Below are 23,200 nucleotides of genomic sequence, written 5' to 3' on the forward strand. Positions count from 1 at the left end.
CCCCCAGGCATAACTTACAACCATCGTGCCAATCTCAATTTTTGATTGGGTGTGTTTGGGGTAATGGTGGGCGTGGGAAGGGGGCTATTTAGCCTCCTGTCACTTTCGACTATTTAAAGAGGTACAAGCCCCTTCAATTCCCAATAGAAAGAGCTCTTTTTGAAGTTTCTACGACAGCTCCTTCGATAGATAGATAGATAGATAAGTGTATTTCAAAAACCCGTGGGCCATATACACACAAAATATAAATAAATAACAGACAAGCAAGGAAATTAACAACAGTACGAACACGCACAAAAAAAAAACAGAATTCAACGCAAAAAGTACCTAATCTAACTACAAAAGAAATTAATCATATAAAACTTTTTCTTCTTATTAAAGATTTTTCTATATATACTCCCACTCGAAATATTGTGGTTGGGTTACTATTTTGTAGAATACCCGGAAGCATCAAATTAATCCCATGCAAATAAATTTCCCGTAAATCCAAGAGCACCGGGCATTTCCGGAGAAAATGATCCAAGTCTTCATCATCATCTTTACAAAGAGGACAAAGATACCGCCTATCAGGACCAACTATCATTTTATTTTTGTCGAACGTTTTTTGCCTGTTCTGGATTGGAAGACAATTTGCCCTAAGCTGAATCCAACGACGTAGAATCATAGCCGGTAAATTAAGTTTAAAATAAACTTCCTCCCCAAAACTAGGTTTTGCCTGATTATAATGTTGTAGGGTTGTAGAATCAAGAACCACCCCTTGCCAATGCTGAATTTCCTGACTCTCTAATATAAATCGTACCTGGCTTTCTAAATTTGCTGGTACATCGCGAGAGCAAAGACCATTATTCCATAAATAAGGCATTCCTACTTTTTCTAGTAATGATTTAATTTGGGATGGCCACGAGGTTTTTAAACCACATTTCAACATCTCTTCATATGCCACTCTTACTAGTCTATCTTCATTACTCTTAGTTAACTTCAACCAGAATCTAAGCATTAATATGAAGTGCCCTGGTCTAAAACCAAAAATATAAATAAATAAATAACAAACTGTGTCCACATCGCTCTTTACTTAGACAGCGCTATTGCGCTGCCTATGAAACACAATAAAACAGATCTGGCTTCACTTCTAAAAAAAAACATAATATGGTTCGCTGTTTTTGGGTGTATTTGCCCATTCTTTTCTATTGGGTTCAGCCACTGCATGCAATGTCTTGGATCCCAAAATCGTTCAGTTTGCCCATGATGTTTACAATTTTGTTGCCTCTAGCCCCAAAAGAGTGCTAGAAATTCGATAAGGGCATTTTTCTTCTTGGACAGACTGGTTGGCAATGGAGTAAGTAGTCAAAAGATTGCTGGAACAGGGGGGAGGGTGCCCTGAAAATTTATTTCCAAAGTACGCCGATTTACTATATTCTCACTACGAGTATTCATGAGGGACTTCAAGTTTTTAAACTTCGCCAGCATCTCTTTTTGGGATAAACATTACGGGTAGTGAACGAGCTAAACGTAGAATTCCAGCAAAATTTGTTAGATATCACTTCATTTTTACGAAAGTGTGTGAAACTCAAAATGAAATTATGCAGGTTTTTGTCAAAAAGGGAGTTGTAAACAAAAATGACCCCTTTAAGAATAATGTATGATCTCATAACAATTTTAGATCGGTTCTAGGTGTTTACCCCCCCCCCCTTCCCGGGGATTACCCCCCAGATACCCCCTAGAAATAGAAAATACCCCCTAGAAAATATCCCCAAAGAAAATACCCCCTGTGGAAAATACCCACCACCAGGGAAGTACTCCCCCGTGCAAAATACCAACCTCCCCCCCACGAGAAACACCCCTTTGTAACCTCCTCCAGAAAATACCCCCCTCCCTCGTGGAAAATAAGGCTTTCAAATTTGAGAATTTAATTTGAGTTTTGCTTTTCTAATTTCCGTAGTAAGAAGGGATTTTGGTACTTGTGTATTATGCGCCACTCACTCAAGCTTACGCTGTGTAAAAGTCGAGAACAAACCGGTTTCTTTGTTAGTTTTTTCAGCTAGGCGAGATACCAGAGAAAGACAAGTGACAGAATAGATGGGAAGTGTATAATATGGGCTATATATTTGTACATAAGGGGAGGGGGGTAAAGTATTTGGACAGTTTGAAGTAAAAAAAAAACAATTACTTCTTTATAACATGCAGAATAATTGTTCCTAACACATTTTACATGCAGAACCGCTATACTTTACTCCCTTCCCCTAATGTGCAAATTTATAGCAAGTTTTACTGAGCGTAAACTCGAGTGAGCGGCGCATCATACATAAGTACCGAAATCCCTTCGCCCTACGGAAATTAAAATACAAAACTCAAATAACATTCTCAAATTGGGAAAGCCTTTTTTTCCAAGGTGGGCATCTTCCGGGTGGTGTTTACCGGGGGTATTTTCCACGGGGGGGGGGGGGTATGCAGGGGTATTTTCAGAGGGGGTTGAATAGGGGTATTTTTCCATGGGGGCCTTTGCAGGAGGAGGGGTAATCACCTGGGGGGGGGTAAACACCACCCAAATCTAGATCATATGAAAACGCTTACTTTTTTTTTATCAGATTGTGCGTAGAAATCAACAGAAGAATCGATTTGGAGACTGTAGTGCGTCGATCCTAAGGTGGCAGTGAGTGGCGGTATTCAGAGTTTGGTGGGATTTTGTGTTATCCTCAATTCATTGGCGACTTGGTGAAAAAAGAACTCGGAGCATTTTTGTTCCAGCTTAGCTGGCACAAAGCTCCAGCCTAGCTGGATGTTGGTGACAAACCTGTGATGAATACATATCCAAGCCTTTAGCAGATTTTCATGTCTCTGTCACATTCCTTTGCAGCAGTGGAAAAATTTCCGCTTCTGAGATTGAATAAAGAACCACTGAGAAACACGTTGGATCCTGTGTAGTCAATCATGGGCGTGAATCAGTGTGTCCCGGCCCAACACATGTTCAGTAGCGGTTCTGACTCTCTTGTTCTCGGAACAAAATTTCGATTAACCCCCTCTCCCGTTTCCCGAAAATTGTCATGTCAAATATTGACAAAATTGTTATTTCAAAAACAATTTTTTTTTATTTAAATCAGACTTGTCTTATTTTAGGTTCTGCAAAATTATTTATTTTCTCTTACCAATCGATTACAAAAAAATGTTTTTTATTTTTTTCTAATTGCTTGTAATTATTTATGTTCTATGATCATTAACGCTAAATCTCTTAGTCGCTTTTAGACCCTAGTCGATATGAGGTACGTTAATATTAATTTAAATTTACTAAACGACCATTCATTATTGGCCACCGACACTGCAATCGCTAATAATATTTGATAGGCATTTTAAATTTGCAGACCACTTCATCTCCCGATTGCACAATTAATTATAACAATATATTAAATCCATTAATTTTGAACTACTCGCTTTATTTTTTGAATGAAAAGTAAAAAAGATATGGAAAAGATTAAAATTTCGGATCAAATTTGCTTATACTTGCTGCCATCTGCATCTTTTAATCTACTTTAACAGAAATTGAATTTCAAAAATTACAAAGCAATTGTAACCATTAGATTATTTATTCAAAATTTTACTCCCCTACAATTTCTGTCTTCGGGGCAAGTGCCCACTTCCCTAATAAAACCATCTCTGCACGAGTTGAATATCCATGATTCGCTGAATTAGGCGTGCTCGATGCTGAAAGTGAACATAAAGGGGGACCGAAAAAGAAATCCTTTTTCGGTTAGACTATGAGGAATTCTAAAGTTTTGTTGTCGTTTTGAGTCTTAAGTCGTTCAGTGTTTAGACTAGTCTATACTAACTAGCGTCTTTTATTGATATTTGCTGTCATTAAAAAAAACTATTCTTCTTGTACTTTGGCATCGAGTAACGACTTTAGAGAATTCAGTTTTCTTTGTTTAACTCAAAATCTCTAGGAGAAACAGAACATAAAAACACATTAATGCGTTTAATTATATATATATATATATATATATATATATATATATATATATATATATATATATATATATATATATATATATAAATATATATATAGACATGACAGACATGACTACCTGTCCATGGATTATTCTTTATATATATATATATATATATATATATATATATATATATATATATATATATATATATATATATATATATATATATATATATATATATATATATATATAGACATGACAGACATGACTACCTGTCCATGGATTATTCTTTATAGTTGATTGTGTATGGCTATGCTGTTTGACCTATGTGACTGTATGGATGAGTAGGGTTAAGGCCTCATTGAAGTGCTGGTCTATATTAATCACTAATTTAGGAAAACATTCTTCCTTTTCTCCTTGTCTCTTCCTTTTTTCTTTTTTTTTTTAATGTGTTTGTGCTGTTGCATTGGTGATTTCTCTTTTCGTTATATATATATATATATATATATATATATATATATATATATATATATATATATATATATATATATATATATATATATATATATATATATATATATATATATATATATATATATATATATATATATATATACACTAGCTGTTGGGGTGGCGCTTCGCGCCACCCCAAAACCTAGTTGGTGGGGCGCTTCGCGCCCCCCCAAGCCCCCCCGCGCGCGTAAGTCGTTACGCGCCATATTAGTTACGCGCCATTGTAGTTGTGTCCCTGTGTCCCACCTGTGAATAGAGATAGATATAAATATATGTTTTTAACTACGTAAAACATGCGAATATACAACATTCTTCGCTGTCCCATTGTCTGTGCATATAAATAGATTGTCAGGTTTACTGACTCTTGAACATGCAACATATAATTGTCCATGGGAAAAACAATCCGTATTCAGATCTATACCTCATTATTCTAATGATGTGTCCCTGTGTCCCGGTCGTTATTTATATTCCCTGTGTCCCGGTCGTCATTTGTGTCCCGGTGTCCCAGTTTGTAATTTCTCTTTGAGTGTCCCGGTCGTCATTTATATTCCCTGTGTCCCGGTGTCCCGGTCGTCATTTGTGTCCCGATGTCCCGGTCTGTAATTTCTATTCGAACAATCCCTGTGTCCCGGTCGTCATTTATATATCCCGCCTGTGCCCCCGGCGTCCCCGTTGTAGTTGTGTCCCTGTGTCCCGGTCGTCATTTATATTCCTTGTGTCCCGGTCGTGATTTGTGTCCGGGTGTCCCAGTCTGTAATTTCTCTTTGAGGTTCCCGGTCGTCACTTATATTCCCTCTGTCTCGGTCGTCATTTGTGTCCCGGTCTGTAATTTCTCTTTGAGTGTTTTTTCTTTTTAGTTTTTTTTTTAGTTTTTTACCTTTTTTCTTTTTTCAGTTTTCTTTTTCTTCTTTATTTTTCAGCGTCACTATGAAGTACATATCGACGAACCTTTGTTTTTTTAACTTAAATCTGGTAGGCATTGATGACCTTATCCAAGTCAAAATCCCAAACCCAATCATCATCGCTATCATTTTCAGTTTTGATATGTTTTGACTCTCGCTGTCCAGGTGGATTTTCATCTAACTGCGCGGTTTTGCGTTCTTTAGCCGCAAGCCTGTTTTCTTGCTGTTCTTGTGATTCCCCGGCACGCTTTCTTTTCTTACTTTCTCTATCAGCTGCAAGCCTGTTTTCTTGCTGTTCTTGTGATTCCTCGGAACGCTTTCTTTTCTTACTTTCTCTATCAGCAGCAAGTTTTTTGGCATAAACTCTTTGAGCAGCTTCCTCGGCTGTTGCCATTGTAGGTTCTTCAGTCATTTTACAATTAAACATTTTTCCGTGAACAAATGTCTTAAATACCGTTAATGACGTCACCGTCATAGCAAAAATGACGACAACTAACTTCATGACGTCAGTCGACACAGAAACATGACGTCACCTGACAGACAGACAACTTATTTTTATATATATAGATATATATATATATATATATATATATATATATATATATATATATATATATATATATATATATATATATATATATATATATATATATATAGCGTTATAATTTAAAATAACGCAATGTAGCGTTTTATTTATAGCGTTTTCTTTTAAAGCGGATTTCCTGTTTCCGATCTGAGAAAAAGTGCTAAAGGGCAAGCGACGAAGTGAAAATGACCGAACTCAGTTTATTGTCCAGCGAAATCCTCCTCAGATTGTGAAGTTAACGAAAAATATAGTGAAACTTCGCATTCTGTATGTTATTGAATCACAGCAAAAGTTGCCACGCAGACAGGGTGAACTTTGTTAGTTTGAAAAATTAAATCAAGGAGAAGCATCTTGCAGCAGTCAGAGAGAAATTAAGATAAGGTAATCTAGTATTATTGTAACTATACACAGAGTCTTTCATAGGGTTGGTGGTGTCTGGAGAAAAATTATTTACAGCGATTCTAACCCAACTCAAATATAAACAAAAGCCGAATCAAAGTTAAAATTTGATCAGAGTAGGCAATCCCTTAGCTGCGACACGCCCTCCCTCAGCTGTGGCGCCCCCTCCCTCAGCTGTGGAGCCCTCTCCCTCACCAACAGCACCCCCTCCCTTAGACGTGGTGCCCCACCCCTTCAGCTGTGGTGTCCAGGGAAGCTAACCCGTTTGCCCATCTCTCTTCCAAAAAAATCCATGTTTCAGAGGTTTAATAATTCGATGTACATGTTTGAGGTAAGCAACGATTCCAGCAACGTTGAAAAAGCGGGAGTTCCGAAAACTTGATGAAATCTTTGAGATATCCTAAGCCCTTTAACATTTTCGAAATTTAGACCCATTTTATCCATGGGTAATAATAAACATTTCTGTATTTGTGGTTTCAGTCTGAGGATTGAATACCCAATTATGCACAATAATTAAGAAACTACGCCTCATAGATAAAATGGACGGATAGGACGAAGTTGAAACTTGAAACGAACTATAATTCCTCCACTTGTGTCGTCATGAAATTGACTAGCACTTTACTAAAAGCCAAAAAATGGAATAAAGGTTTGTATCTCACTGCTAGAAAAAACACTCACTTAAAGGATAGTATCTATCATCAATTATCACCTTTGAGCCTATGGAGCATATTTATCTGGTAAATTGACCAGTGGTATGCAAGCTTGGAACAAAACAGTACAGAGTTGAGTTTTCTGTTTATTACTAGGTATTCTTTTAAGTCTACATAATAGTATTTCTCATAACACCTTTTGTCTTTTATATATTTTTGCTTTCAGTAAGGCACTAGCCAATTTTACGACGGCATGCGTGGAGGGATTGTAATTTTTGTTTGTTTACAGGACTCTTATTTTGCTTTTGACCTGCACTTATGTGTGGGCTATTTGATATGCCAATAGTATTTTTTCCTCGTTTTACCATTAATATCTTACGCTATTTTTGGGCTAGTGATTGCACCGGTTTGGACTATGCGTTCTGCTGAAAGCCACTATAACAACTATGCTTCGCTGAAAAACCGCAAGCGCAAAATTCTGTTCCTTTTGGCAATATCTTTGCCATCGATGTTTTTCTTCACCTGGTGGCAAGCTGCAGATTACAGTAAAAGCCTGTTAATTTCACAACAAACTTGCGACTACTGCAAGAGTACAATAACCTCTTTGTTAGAACACAGAACCAATTTTTGAAAAATTTCAAGAACATCCCCCAACCAGGGCTGCCAAATTTTTTTAAGGAGTGTGTCATATTTTTTCCGAGAATGTGCTTTTTGTGTCATCTCAGATTCCATAATGTGTCACAAAATGTGTCATATTTTTTTGCTACAAGTGGTATCATATTTAATTGTCAAATCTTTATTTAGAGTTTTGAATATGTAATCTTTTCCAAATCAGTTCAAAAAGGAGTAAACTTACCTTATCCTATTATCTTGGAATCATGACCTTTTTGTGACGTCATGAAAGAAATAGAAACATTCGATTAAATTAATGTTACACACTATGAATTTGTGTCTGGGCGGCCAACGAGGCAAGTTTACATTTATAAAAGTTTTAGGGACAATCAATTCCGACAGCAAATTGAAAATAGACTGTTCGTATGACGTCGTAATCGGTTCTATACGTAATCGGCTTTATTGGCTAAGCTTTTTATTGACTCAATATGTAAGCCATTCAACCAGCTTCAATCCAGTATTTTTGTCATATTTTTTGGTGCCTTTTTAGGCCAGATGGATTATTCTGAAGGTAAGACATCTCTGGAAATTTATAATCTTGTCCGAGGTTGGATACCCCTCCTGTACTCCTAAAAATGGGAGTTGCTGCTTATGCACACAGCTCTGGTAAACTGCATTCTGTTTAATTTTTACTATTAAGCACGCACCAGTTGGCTACATCAAATACTCAATTAAGAAGTATTCAGCGTGCATTTTGATTTGAAATTTCCGCCTATGACTGTTTTTTTTCGCGTGGTTTAAATTTTAAATACGGTGATGGCATCTGTCCTGTATTCTGCACTGTTTGTGTACTACTGCCACCGTTAGGCAGCGCTATTCCCTTCCATTAATTTGTAGCTTTTCTGGAGGTAGAAAATTGAAATTTTACTTTTTTTTATTACCATTTAAAAATCAAGACTAGGAGGACAAAAATATGTCATTTTTTTGAAAAATGTGTCATTTTTGTCGATTTTGTCATTTTTTATTGAAAAATGTGTCATTTTCGTCGATTGTGTCATCATTTCGTCTGAATGTGTCACGCAACATCAAATTGTGTCATTTTGACACAAAATATGTCAATCTGGCAGCCATGCCCCCAACCCCCATGCTTCAAAGGATAAGGAAGTACATTTATAATTTTATGTTGATTGACCAAAATGAGGATTTCCATCTACGGTTAATCAACATTTCTAAAATTGTAAAAATTATCTGTGATGAAACTACAATAATTAAAAAACTTTAGAAATATATATAATAATTTTATTAGTAAGGCTACACCTAATAATAACTGTCTAACAGCATATTTTTGTAAATACATCTCCATTTTTATTATTGTGTTTTGTCTTGTTGTATTGTATACAATCTTTTTTACAAAATTATTTTAAAAAACTTTGCAAAAAATCAAATAGGTAGTGCTTTTGCTAACTTTATCTTCTAAAACATAAGCAAATAAAAAACTACTGACCATCTCTTTTACATTAGTCAATGTGATTGGGAAAACGGCCGAAATTAAAACGTTCCCTTATAAACTAGAGTATGTGTTAGTATTGATTAGGCAAGTACATAGAAATTTATTTTCAAGCTTTGGGTTTTCCTTGAGGGAGAGGGGACCAGGCAAATTATAAAACGTGCTAAACAGTATAATTCTATGAATAATATGGATACTACTGTTGAATGACTCAAATTTTAAGATCTTATATAAATTTTAAATTTGTGATAAATTTTAAGGTTGTCGACTTTTTGGTCCACGAATTGGTCACTTGAATGACCAAAAATGTATTATCTTTAGCCAAAATGAGTTCATCTTGAACATAAAACGCTTCTTAAACCTCTTTCAAAGCGGCAAGTCCACATCAAATATAATGAAAATGAAAAAGTTCTACAGAAAAAACTTCTTCAAATTGACTACATTTCTCTTAAAGTTGGATGCTAAAAAAAAAAAAAAAAAAAAAAAAAAAAAAAAAAAAAAAACAACTGCAACTTTAGTGAAAAGCGGCATTTTTTATCAAAATATGTATCCAGTTGGTAAGTTTTCGTTTAAAGTCATAAATTTACAAATGTGTATCTCTTTTACCCTGTTATCTCCCCAATTTCCAAAATGGATCGCGTTTTTACACTTTTATGTCATTTTGTTCCGGTGCATGGGAATATGTTCATTTGATATAGAATTTGTCGACTTGGCAACCCTGAATAGAATCCAAAGTTTTAAATTACCATCATTAATTAAATAAAACCCTAAAACGAACAGAAACTATAATAAATAATCGAGTCAAACTCAAAACTAGCAGAAACTAAGATGATTGGGGCCATGGTCCCACTTGCCTTCTAAAGCCCAGCGCACAATTTACGCTTTACTGAAAACAGTCATTGCTTCGAGCTATATAAACATGTATGTTGATTTTCCTTAATAACTTCAGATTTGTAGAGGTTAAAAAAAGAAAACATTTAAAATATATTTTGTTTTCAGTAAAGTGCAAAATATGTGTGGTCTTTAGAATGCATGGAGGGAGTCCGCCCTACTCATCTTAGTCTCTACTCGTTTCGTTTTGACTCGGTTATTTATTGTAATTTCTGTTTGTCTTGAATTTTATCTATTTATTGATGGTAATTTTATCTATTTATTGATGGTAAAAAATAAATTACCATAAATGGTAATTTACGGTAGCTTGACGCTTGAAAATTACTTGACTTTATTTCTTATCATTTTGATTTCATGAAGTTCTTCACTTTTCTTAGAAAAACATCTGTTGTGTATTTTTTTTTCTTTTCGTTCTTGATTGACATTAAATAAAAAAAGCAATTATTTTTTAACTGAAAGTAAGGAGCAACATCAAAACTCAAAACAAACAGAAATTATTTCGTGTATGAAGCACAAATTTTGTTCCCTTTGGTAATATGTTTGCCATCGATTTTTTCTTCATCTGGTGGTAACCCTGCATCAGGGATAGGACTGTAATTTTTGAATTTTTGCCATCGATTTTTTCTTTATCTGGTGGCAACCCTGCATCAGGGATAAGACTATAATTTTTGAATTTTTGCCATGGGTTTTTTCGTTATCTGGTGGCAACCCTGCATCAGGGATAGGACTGTAATTTTTGAATCTTTGCCATCGGTTTTTTCTTTATCTGGTGGCAACCCGGCATCAGGGATAAGACTGTAATTTTTGAATTTTTGCCATCGATTTTTTCTTTATCTGGTGGAAACCCTGCATCAGGGATAAAACTGTAATTTTTGAAGTTTGCCCATTGTTTGCACATAATATTTCTCGTTAGGAAGTATTTGTTTCCGAATATCATTAATCCTTAACTGACCGCATTTTTTTAATTTGTTCTCCAAAATTAACTGAGGAGGAAATACTGTTGTTAAAAGAAATTTGAATAAGTAACCATAATCCAGGCTGGTTAATTGACCAGACTTTTTCAAAAAGAAGGGAAAAATTTCTAGAATTTTCTAACGATATTCTGGAAACAACAAGGAAGATGTTTTTTGTTCTTTACCGTATGTTCCAGGGCTGAGTGAAAAACTTAAACGAATTTTACAAAATAATGGTCTAAAGGTAGCTTTAAGAGGTAGAAATACTTTGGCTAATTTTTGAAATTCTGGAAAGGATCGAACTTCCGTAGAGCAACAAAGTGGGGTTTATAAAACCCATGTACTTGTGGAAGCTCTTATGTGGGACGTACTAACCAGAATTTAAAAATAAGATTACTACTACATCATAATTCTATTTCAATGTCTTTAAAGCAAAATTCCAAACTGAAAGTTTCACGTCGGCTCTATCAAATCATATTTATAATTAACCAAATCATTTTATATTGTTTGAAAATGTTTCTTTGGTTTCTAGGGACCAAGGTTTAAAACAAATTTTCAGGAAAACAATCGAAATTAAAAAAGATTTATTCAAAAATAATTCCATAAACAGAGATACAGGTGAATTTGAATTGAATTCAATTTATGATAATTTACTGAGGTCAAATAAAGTAAATATCACTTAGATAAGATAAGATATTTATTTCAAAAAGATCACTATCACAAGCCCTCAAAGGGCCGAATTCGGACTTCGGAGTCGACTGACAAAGCAAACAAAGCAAAAAACACTAATAATAATGAATAATCAAATTATCAGTCAAACAAAAAAAAAAGAAAAAAAAATCCGTCAAACTAAACTTGAACAAATACAAGTCAGAAAAAAAGGGAATGGGACAAAAAAAATCTAATAATACAGAAAAGAACAAGAAATAAACATATATATCTACAAATTAAAAGGGACACTAAAAAAGTCCAAAAACTCACAAAAAAAAGAACGAAGCATAAAACACACGAAAAACACATATGAATTAAAAGGGAAACTAGACCAAAACAGTGGGGGGTAAGCAAATTAGTGCAACGACCTAAAGCACCTCACATGAAAAAAAAGGGAGGGGGGAGAAACTAGTTGGTTATTTTATTTATTTTTTCTGTGGTGAAGGGGACAAAGGTTTTTTCATATCTGGAAGTAACGCAGCGAATGGGGGACAAAACTGGGATAGGCTTAGAAACAGCTCGAGGCTGTCGTAATCTGGATGGTGAGTGACGTTTGGGGAAAATACTTGCCGTCCGAGGGTTCGTTATTGCATTTTTTGAAAAACGGAGGCACAACGACGACCTCCTTCGCTCAAGGGTTTCCAACATAGCTTTTTTTAGGAGCAGAAGGTAAGGCACCTTGCCTTCTTTGAAAATTATTCGCAAGGCTCTTTTTTGGATTAATTCAATTTTGTCTGATTCTTCACGGGAGCTGCCAGGGTGCCAAACTGGACAAGCATATTCAAGATGCGGGCGGACAAAAGACGTGTACAACCTTAAGGAGTGAGAAGGGGGGAAGCTATATTTATTTAGGAGCTTAAGCAGGGCGATAGACGCATTAGCTTACTGGATGATATCTTTAACGTGGATTTCCCACTTTAAATTTGAAGAAATTGTGACTCCAAGTAATTTAACATAGAACGCATAAATTTCAGGAGGGATAGGATTAAGAAAATAGGGAGAGGATTCGAGGAAACAAATCGGTATTATCATGGACTTAGAGGGGTTTACTGTCATATCTAGGTCCAAAGCCTCACTTCCAATTTCATTGAGGATACTCATAGGGTCGCTTATTAAATTTCTGAAGCAACTTTCAACAATCGTTAGGTCATCAACAAATTCCCAACGGTCAGGAACTTCCTTCGCGAGGCTGTTAATCATGACTGAAAAAAGGAGGGGGTCTAGGAGAGTTCCTTGGAGTATGCCATTGTAGATAGGGGGAGGATTTGAGCAATGGTTCTGGTATTTAACCACCTGCGATCTATTTGTTAAAAAGGAGGCAACCAACTTTACCAGTAAGGGATCGATATTGAACTCGCTTTCTAGTTTCTCAATTAAAATATTGTGGTTAACAAGGTCAAAGTTTAGCCAGGAATTAGGCTTTTCGAGGATTTTCCCGATGTGGTCAATAAGAGAAACGAGGTAGTGGGAAGTAGAAGTTGAATTTAGGTTTCCGAATTGCTTCAGGTCAGTAAGAGGTAGGATTTTTTCCTTTAGAAAATCTGCAAGGAATCCTTCATACAATTTTAAAAAAATAGGAGTAAGCGTAATAGGTCGAACGCCTTCAAAGCCAGGCTTTCCGTTTTTCTTTTTCAAAGGGGTACTGAAACCCTGTTTCCAAATGGTTGGAATTTGCCCAGACTTAGTAATTTCGTTAAACAGGACAGACAAGGGCTTAGACAGGAAGTCACCAAAGTTTCTAATAAGAGGAAACGGGATATCCAAAGGACAAACACTTGTCTTTCTTAGTTTATCAATTCTTCTTTCAATCTCAGACGGGGAAACAGTCGGGAAAAGGAGGGATGGGGCTCCTGTTGATAATTGGATTGGCAATGCTGGAAGGCTCTGGACAATGGAAGCGAGAAATTTATTTCGCGCTATGAACCGGAAAATAAATCTAATGAACCGGAACCGAAAAGGTCAAGGCGATTTGCTTCTGCTGTTGCAGTGAAGAGCAATAAATTATATATAATTAGTTCATTCGGTATAAATTTTGTTTCTTTTTATTGATGTCTTTTAGTTTTACTGCTGATGATGAACACTGTATATGTGTTCGAAATATCCAGTTAAAAGTTTTATATCTGTTTACTTTCGATTAAAAGATTTCATCTCTATTTTGAACTGTTATACTTTCAATAAGCTTGTAAAAGTAAAAAGGAAAGGGAAAGATAATAAAAAGGAAAGTAATGGAGCCATTTGGTTCTAGGCAAGCCATCATCCACAAAACGTGTCGTAGCCATTAACCTTTTTCTCATTATAGTCGTAGAAAGTGAGTAGAATGTAGAAAGTGGAAATTTATGGAGCCATTTGGTTCTAGGCAAGCCATCATCCACAAATCGTGTCGTAGCCATTAAGCTTTTTCTCATTATAGTCGTAGAAAGTGAGACAGATTGTTCGGTCATGGAAGCAAAATGATTAACTACAAAATAATAGAAGTTTTTCAAATCTGATATTTCTCCTGGCAGTAAACAAAAACACAAGGTTAAACCATTAGATTAGAAATAACCAATCAAACTTAGGTTCACCAAACGAAAATTAGAGAAGCGTTTTGTTCACTGAATGAAAATGAGTTCCTTTAGAGAATTTATTGCATTAAAAACTAAACATTGTGTTTATTTAAGTCACGGATACTACATTCAGACTGTGTATATAGCGTTCGGAAATATATTTTGAACCTCAGGCCTTTGTGGCCCTACCCTAGACTCAGTATGGTACGCTAGGTCATGGAATCATAGAAGCAAAAATGATTTGGTAAAAATAATAGACAAAGGACCATTAGATTGGAAATAATCCATCAAACCTAGGTTCAACAAACGAAAGTTAGAGGAGTATTTTGTTCACTAAACAAAAATAAGTTCTTATAGGGAATTTTTGCATTAAAAATAAACTTTGTGTTTATTTAAGTGAAAAATACTATATCTAGACTATGTATATTGCGTTCGGAAATATATATTGAATTTCTTGTAAAAAATAGGTTTCAAACCATTAGAAATTCAATTTATGAAACCACCAAGACTACCAAATAAATAAACAATTGTCCTCTAAACTAATTTAGCTTTAATAATGCCTGAAAACCAAAATTATATAAAAAAAAAAAATTCCTTTAAGGTTGTTTCAGAGTTTTAGAGTTTGTAGGGTAGCAATGTATTATGTCAGTGTTGCTAAGCTGAAACGTAGATAAATCAGAGAGATTGATTGGTTAGAGTAGCAACACTTTTCGTCTTTCAATATTCGAGCATGTTCAGTTTCGAGCAAACAGTCTGTTAAAACAGTTCGTGGTAAGGAACTGCAAAAAGGAGCGACTTGGCTCAATAGTCATCAAAACTCTAAAAAACAGAATTTTCACATCAATAGATAGATATATCAAAGAATTGGCTTTTTATTTTCATTCTTGTTACTGTTACCCATAAGAAGTTAATTTTTAGTGTTCCCATAAGAAGCTACGAGCCTTACAGTTTTTGCCTGGTTTTCAAAAAGGTGGGAAACACGCCAAATAGTCAAAGAATATTATTGAAAAAGGCACAGCCGTAGTTTCACAGCCCAGCTTAGAATGATGCCATTTAGGATGAAGTGTGTATTTTAGAAGTTATTCGATAGTTAGTTACTTTTGTCTACACCATGATTCAATAAATACAGTATCTCAAAGCTAAAGTTCTTGACTATCCTAAAGCACTTAAGCAAGTCAGTAGATCAGCCCATATAAGAAGACATATAAACGATCGGCAATATATAAAACTTATAACACCCAGGGGCTCTGGAGGCTACGTCTTCCCTGAAGGCATAGTTCTTTGAGTTTTCGACTATTTAAACATGATGACTATTCCAAATTTTGCATCAATCATCAAAGGAGATGTCGCTAAAAAGACAATGGAGGAGGGTCTGGTTACCCTCCGATTACTTTTTAAAATCTTACTTTAAACTTAAAATCCTTAGCCATTCATGGAATATTGCATATACGACTTTATGTAAAACTGGATGGAAACAGTATCTTTAGAATTAGTTCAATATACCCCTCGAAATTTTTCTAAATTATACCCTAGTACCCTCAGTTTATTCAAATACGCCCAGGATCAAACGTATACCCATTTCAAAAGGAAATTCTGCATTTAAAAAGGGCAAATTCTTTGATTTATAATCTTTGTCCTGGGGGTGTAGGGGCTATTCCACCCCCAGAGGCAAAGTTACTAGACCTTGTAACTGTTTTGAAGAAAATCGCTTTTTCAAAATTTTTATCAATGATTTTTGTCAGTGAATTTTAACCAGTGATAATTTTTGTCAGCCTCTAATAATGGTATGGGGAGGGGCTGGTTGCCCTGTGATAACTCTTCAACATCTGGCTCTATGTCCTGTGAAATATTCAACTCAAGACCCTCGGCTATTTTTTAGGTATTCTGAAAAGCCCTTCTGGCGGCCATCATAGGAGCAGTGCTTTATATAGTGTTTAGCATTCCTCTGAAAAGCTATGGAGTCTATTTCATTGCCATAAACATAATTATTTCACCTTTAGACAATTTCGAACAAAATAGCTATTCCAAAATTTTAATCAAATGTTTTGAAGGAAAGTCAACTAAAACAAACATTGGAGTAGGTTGGCAACCCTTCACCCACTTTTCAACACCCCCCTTGATGTGCTCTGAAAGTTTCAACTTTATACCCTCAGTCATTCATAAAATATTGCAGATCCTTCTTTTTGACGAGCTGGATGCACACAGTGGCTTTTGCTTTAGCATAATATAACCCTCAATAATTTCCGAAGCTTCACCTCTAGGGTTGGTTACACCCAGAATCAAACATTTCTCTTTTTCCAAAAGATAAATTCTGCTCGTGCCAATGCCTATAACAATGGGCCAATTGCCTATTTTACAATCTTTGTCCTGGGTCTCCAGGGAAAATGGTACCCCTAGAGGCATAGTTGTTAAACATTTCTCCTAACAGATTAAAACTTCTCCTCAGCATTTCCTGAAAATCTAAAATTAATGCCCTCAGCCGTTCCTTGGGCATTGCTTATATTCCTTTTTCACAACCAGCAAGCACAGAGGGGGTTATTTTCTATTCGGCATCCCTCTCAACATTTCATTAAAGTTTCACCTTGTTAACAAAAACTTTTTTGGAGATCCAGGATCAAACAAGCTCTCTTTTCCGAAAAAAAAACCTTTTATGTTAACGACGGGCAACTTGCATAATCTATAGACCTTGCGCCGTCAGCTTGGAAGGTAGGGGGCTGGCAAGCCCAGAGTCAGAGTTAGTTGACTTTTGAAATATTTTCAACAAAATGGCTGTCTTGAAATTATGATTGGACGCATTTGGGAAAAATGGTTCGTGTGGGGATAAGTGGCCCTCTGATCACTTTTCAGGGCACTTTTGACCTTACGAAAGAGCACTAGAACTTCTGATTTCCAATCGAATGGGCCCCTTCCAAAATTTATGCGACCACTCCTTCCATAAGAACTGCCTCTACGAAAAAAAAAGATAATGCATTGAAGCCTTGTGTCTGAAGAATTGAGTAGTAGTAGCGTAGCATATCTCAAAATCTTTGCACTTTCAACCTTTTTATTTTTGATCTTCCAACCTTTTAATTTTTACTAATAATTTTAAAGCTATTGACGTTATTTTTTATGAGACTAGAATCAGATACTTTCGAACGCAATATTTCACTCCTTGTTTCCGCTTTTAAATTTCGATTATATGCGTTTCAGACTTCACGAGTCTTTTTATGTGCTAAAATTTCTATTATGGTAATTTTAAAATATTCTGTACATTTTTTTTGTAGAATTTACATGTCGACTATTTGTTTGCGTCAATATTTTAAAACACGATGTGTAGTTTGAAATTTATTTTTATCATGAATGATTATATAGTTCTTACGAAAACGTTTTTACAAACGATCGGTCCAGGGTTGCCACCCCTCGTGATTTATTACTATTTCTAGTTTCTAGTGATTTTGTATGTGGCTATTGCTTATAATGATTCTTTTCTAAAACTAGGGATTTTTTCCTAGTGGTTTTTCACGATATAGCACGTAGATTCATGGTTCAATTGAATAAATCATACAAGAAGCTAATTAATAAAAAAAAAATAAAAACACCTGCAAAATAGTGATTCACTATAGTTTCTCTTATATTCCAGATTAGCATTTATGCAAATATACCACCTTTGAAACTTCTGATTTCCCACCGTATGCCTATATCAGATATAGACCCCACAGTGTTATCATTAAGGTAATAGGTGAACCTAGTTAATCGCAAAATTACAAAAATGTTTTATACTTCCTATTTTACAACATTTGCTCAAGTCAAGTTTTAGTCTTCATATTTAGGGGGTTTTTTCTCTATAAGCTGTCAGTTCTAAATTAGATTTTATTCTATTATAACCTTTGAAAGTGGAGAGAATGATAGAAAATGATTTCAAGTTTCAGATAGTAATACCTACCCCTATCTGCTTGGAAGATCGAAGTGTTGGGTGATAATTTGTTGCTCAAAAGCCCAGATTCGAAGTTACTTGTGTGATGGTAAAAGAAAGAAAACATACTGACTACTAAAAAAAGCAACATGTCAATTAGAATTGCCACTCCAATGAAATTAGTGATACTACTCAGTGTCTCTAAAAAGTACTACCAGTGCACCAAAAGTACTTTTATTGGATACAACTACAAGTAAGCTCATTTTAAATCTCGATGGCCACTTGACGTAAAACTAAAAGCGGTCAAGATAAGCTATTTTTTTGAAATATATATGTACAAGTTTGTCAGTTATTCTTACCAAAGGCGTTTTTTCCTGACCCAAAAAAGAAATAAAAAAAACATGCGTCATTTAGACAATTCACCCTTTTTCTGCTTAAACCATACTAAAAAGCTATTTTAATTTTTTTTTTACTGGTTGCTTTCGAAAAAGAGGGAAAAACCTCCAAAAATCCAAGGAATCTGTATGAAAATTTCACCATCAGATTCATCGTAGAAAACCTTGCTGTAAAGATTTCAAGCTCCCATCTGCAAAAATGTGGATATTTTTTGGCCAGAAGAAAGGTCTAAGATAGAAATAGAATATAGAATATTAAATAGAGAAGATAGAGAAATGACTCTTTTGAACAGAAATTGAAAATTCTGGTGCCTTATTTAAGTCACCAAAAAGATTGGAGGGCAACGACCCTCCCTTTCACGTCTTTTTTTCAAAATTTATCTGACCAAAATTTTGAGACAGCTGTTTGTTCAATATTGTTGAAAAAGTTCAATGATTAAGTTTTTTTGTATGACAGAACCCCTCATAGACCTTAGGGAAAGGGTTGTAATTCATAAAAATTACCGAGGGGGCGAACTCCCGAATACACGGAATAATTTCTGTTCGTTTTAAGTTTTAATGTTTCTCCTTACTTATAGTTGAAAAAACTTGTTTTTTATTTAATGTCTGACCGTTTTTTCAATAATAGTGTGAAATCCAGGGGTCGCTTCAATACAATGTCCCTTCCCCTAAGAAAACTTCCTCCATGGAAAGATTCTCCCATGTAACCCTCTCCCTCCAGAAGAAAAAGCCTCCTGAAAACATCTGTATGCTTGCCAATAACCAATGCTGTATGTAAACAATGGGCAAATTCCATAACTTGCAGCCCTTCCCCGGGGATTGTGGGGATTAGATCATCCTCAAAGACATAGGTATCAGGATTATCGACTATGCTGAACAAAATGGCTATTTCAAAGTTTAGTTTGGATGACTTTGGAAAAAATGAGTGTGGGAGAGGGCCTACATACACTCCAATTTTTTCAGTCATTTAAAAAGGGTAACAGAACTTTTAATTTCCGTTCGAATGAGCCCTCTTGTGATATTCTAGGACCACTGAGTCAATATGTTTACCCCTTGGGAAAAAAAAACAAAACAAATAAACACACATCCTTGATCTTTCTTCTGGCAAAAACTGAAAAATTCCACATTTTTCAGGGTCTCCACTCCGACAAAATTAATGGGACTACTCTGGGTCTCTAAAAAGCACAACTATGGCACAATCTTAAGGAGCAAATCTTCTTCGTTTCCCATAGTTTATCTTAGGCTAATCTTATAAGCCAGATTTTTTTCTATAGCTATTTTTCTTCAAATAATTTCTGATATCATAGGCAGCGCAAAAGCACTGCCTAAGCAGAGCGTTGTGGGCACATTTTTTTTTTGTCCTAGACCGGGGTACTTCGTATTGAAGGACTTGTCGTAGAGACTTCGGAAAGGGCTCATTCAATTGAAGATAGAAACGGCTAGTGCCCTCTTAAACGTAAGTGATTGGGGGAAAACTAATCCCCCTCCCACGCCCACCATTTCCATTCAAACACATCCAATCAAAATTTTGAGACATCCATTTTGTTCAACGTAATCGAAAGGTCTGGAAAATATGTTTCTGAGGTTAACAGCCCCCAAGAGCCCTCACGGTAATGATTGTAAGTTATGCCCTTGGGTAATATAAGGTATATATATATATATATATATATATATATATATATATATATATATATATATATATATATATATATATATATATATATATATATATATATATATATATATATATATATATATATATATATATATAGAAAAGGTGATCGTATGAACTTCAGAGGGGGCTCATTGAATTAAAAAGGTAAAAGGTAAAGGATACGGCATTAGACTTTACAGTCCGTACCGGCGATGCTGATCTCCGTTTCTTGGCCCTTCAGCCAGGAAGTGCAATGGGGGGTTGAGGGCCAGCCATCCTGTGCTTTCGCACACCCTTCCTGTTTACCTTCCCCAGATTTCTCCAGTTACCCATTTAGAGCTAGGTTGACTCTGGCTAAGCTTACAGAGTCACGCCACTGACCCCCGTCCCAAACTGAAGAATTGGGTACACCGGGATTCGAACCCGCGTCCTCTCAGACAAGGGATCCCGAATCCAGCGCACCAATCCATTCGGCCAGGGCTAATGAGAAGTTTTAGTGTCCTTTTTGAGGCTCTGAGTGATATAAGGGTGGATATACCCCCACACGCTTCGTGTTTTCCCGAAATGGAAATGATAGAAATTTTGAGATTTCCATTTGTTGTCTTAGAAACTTCAAAAAGATCTCATCTGATTTTACATTGAAAGGGCCAGTGCCCTTTTAACTAACCCCCTTCTGAAGCCCACCATTTCCCCAAACACATTCAATCAAAATTTTTAAATGACCACTTTGTTCAACGTAGTTAAAAGGTATGGAAACTATGTCTTTGAGAATGATAACCCTCCCCCCACAGCCCTCAATGCTATGATTTTAATGTATGCCCTGGGGCCTATAAGTTATATATGGAAAAGATGATCGTAAAAATTCTGGAATGGGCTCATTCGATTGTAAATCAGATGTTCTAGTGCCCTTTTTAAGATTAAGAGAGACTGGAGGGTGGATAACCCCCCCCCCCCTACGCCCTGTATTTTCTCGAAATTCATCTGATAGAAAATTTTGTGATGGATGTTTGTTGTAGCAAATTCTGAAAAGCTCATTCGATTGAATGTTGAAAGGGGTAGGGCTCTTTTGAACAATTAAAAGCTGTTGGAGGGCAACTAATGACTCTCTAACGTCCACCATATCCCCAAAAACATCCATAAAAAGTTTCAGATAGCCCTGTTTCTCGAAGTATTCGAAAAATACAGGAATTATGTATTTGAGGACGACAAAACAACCCTTACGGCAAGGGTTGTAGGTTGTGCCCTAAGGACTTATAAGGTACAAGCCCCCCCGCGCGCGTAAGTCGTTACGCGCCATAATAGTTACGCGCCATTGTAGTTGTGTCCCTATGTCCCACCTGTGAATATAGATATATATATATATATATATATATATATATATATATATATATATATATATATATATATATATATATATATATATATATATATATATATATATGGTTTTAACTACGTAAAACTTGCGAATATACAACATTCTTTGCTGTCCCATTGTCTTTGCATATAAATAGATTGTCAGGTTTACCGACTCTTGAACATGCAACATATAATGGTCCATGGGAAAACAATCTGTATTCAGATCTATACCTCATGATTCTAATGATTGCCCTTGAGCTTTGTTGATGTTGATTGCTAATCGACCATTCCCTGTCCCGGTGTCCCGGTCGTCATTTATATCCCCCTGTTTCCCCCGGTGTCCCCGTTGTAGTTGTGTCCCTGTGTCCCGGTCGTCATTTATATTCCCTGTGTCCCGGTCGTCATTTGTATCCCGGTGTCCCGGTCTGTATATACATTCGTTTTTTAGTTTTGTTTTTCTCCTTTATTTTTTTCCTTTTTTTTTCTTTTTTAGTTTATTTAGATTTTTAGATTTTTTAGTTTTTTTATTAGTTTTTAGTTTTTTTTTCTTTTTAGTTTTTTTGTAGTTTTTACCTTCTTTTTAGTTTTGTTAGTTTTTTTTTTACTTATGTCCTGGTCGTCATTTATACTCCCTGTGTCCCGGTGCTTTGTTGATTGCTAATCGAACATTCCTTTTGTCCTGGTCGCTTTCTCTTTGAGTGTCGTCATTTATTTTTTTCTTTTTTAGTTCTTTTAGTTTTTACCTTTTTTAGTTTTTTTAGTTTTTTAGATGAAATTTTTTTTTAGTTTTTTCCTTTTTTTCTTTTTAGTTTTTTATTGGTTTTTACCTTTATTTTAGCTTATTTTTCAGTTTTTTCCTTTTTTTTAGTTTTTTTTTATTTTTTATTTTTTTTAGTTTTTTACCTTTTTTTAGTTTTTTTTATTTTTTTAGTTTTTTAGCTTTTTTACTTTTTTTATTAGTTTTTAGTTTTTTTTGTAGTTTTTGCCTTTTTTTAGTTTTTTCAGTTTTTTTTTAGTTTTTTTTTGGTTTTTACCTTTATTTTAGCTTATTTTTCAGTTTTTTCCTTTTTTTAGTTTTTTTTAGTTTTTAGTTTTTTACCTTTTTTTAGTTTTTTTAGTTTTTTAGCTTTTTTATTTTTTTATTAGTTTTTAGTTTTTTTTGTAGTTTTTGCCTTTTTTTAGTTTTTTTAGTTTTTTAGCTTTTTTATTAGTTTTTAGTTTTTTTTGTAGTTTTTGCCTTTTTTTAGTTTTTTTAGTTTTTTAGCTTTTTTATTTTTTTTATTAGTTTTTAGTTTTTTTTGTAGTTTTTGCCTTTTTTTAGTTTTTTCAGTTTTGACGTCACCTGATCCAGTTTTTTCAGGTGACGTCACCTGATCCACAGATCCACACACAGACAACTTATTTTTATATATATAGATATATAGAAAGGGTGGTTGTATAAATTTTTGAGGGACTCATTGGATTGATAATCGGAAGTTCTTACACCATTTTTCAGACTCAGAGTGACTGGAGGATGGATACCCCCCCCCCATCCCACACACCTCGTATTGTCCCGAAATGCATCCGACAGAAATCTTGAAATTGGACATTTGTTATCCTAAAATCTTCGAAAAGAGCTCATTCGATTGGGAATTGAAGGCCTAGTGCCCTAATCAATAGTCAAAAGTGATTGGAGGTCAACTAATCCGCCTC

General features: G+C 35.1%; 1 long non-coding RNA gene across 1 annotated transcript in view; it reads left to right on the top strand.

The window, feature by feature from the left end:
• Positions 1-20,087, top strand: part of LOC136040305 (uncharacterized) — a 37,092-nt gene extending 17,005 nt beyond the window's left edge. Inside the window, exons 2-3 of the long non-coding RNA XR_010620685.1 lie at positions 6,071-6,323; positions 18,114-20,087. This is a non-coding gene — a long non-coding RNA (uncharacterized LOC136040305). The remainder of the gene's footprint in view (positions 1-6,070; positions 6,324-18,113) is intronic.
• Positions 20,088-23,200: the final 3,113 nt, after the last annotated feature.

Source organism: Artemia franciscana, chromosome 20 (assembly GCF_032884065.1).
Source record: "Artemia franciscana chromosome 20, ASM3288406v1, whole genome shotgun sequence".
Classification (NCBI taxonomy): domain Eukaryota; kingdom Metazoa; phylum Arthropoda; class Branchiopoda; order Anostraca; family Artemiidae; genus Artemia; species Artemia franciscana.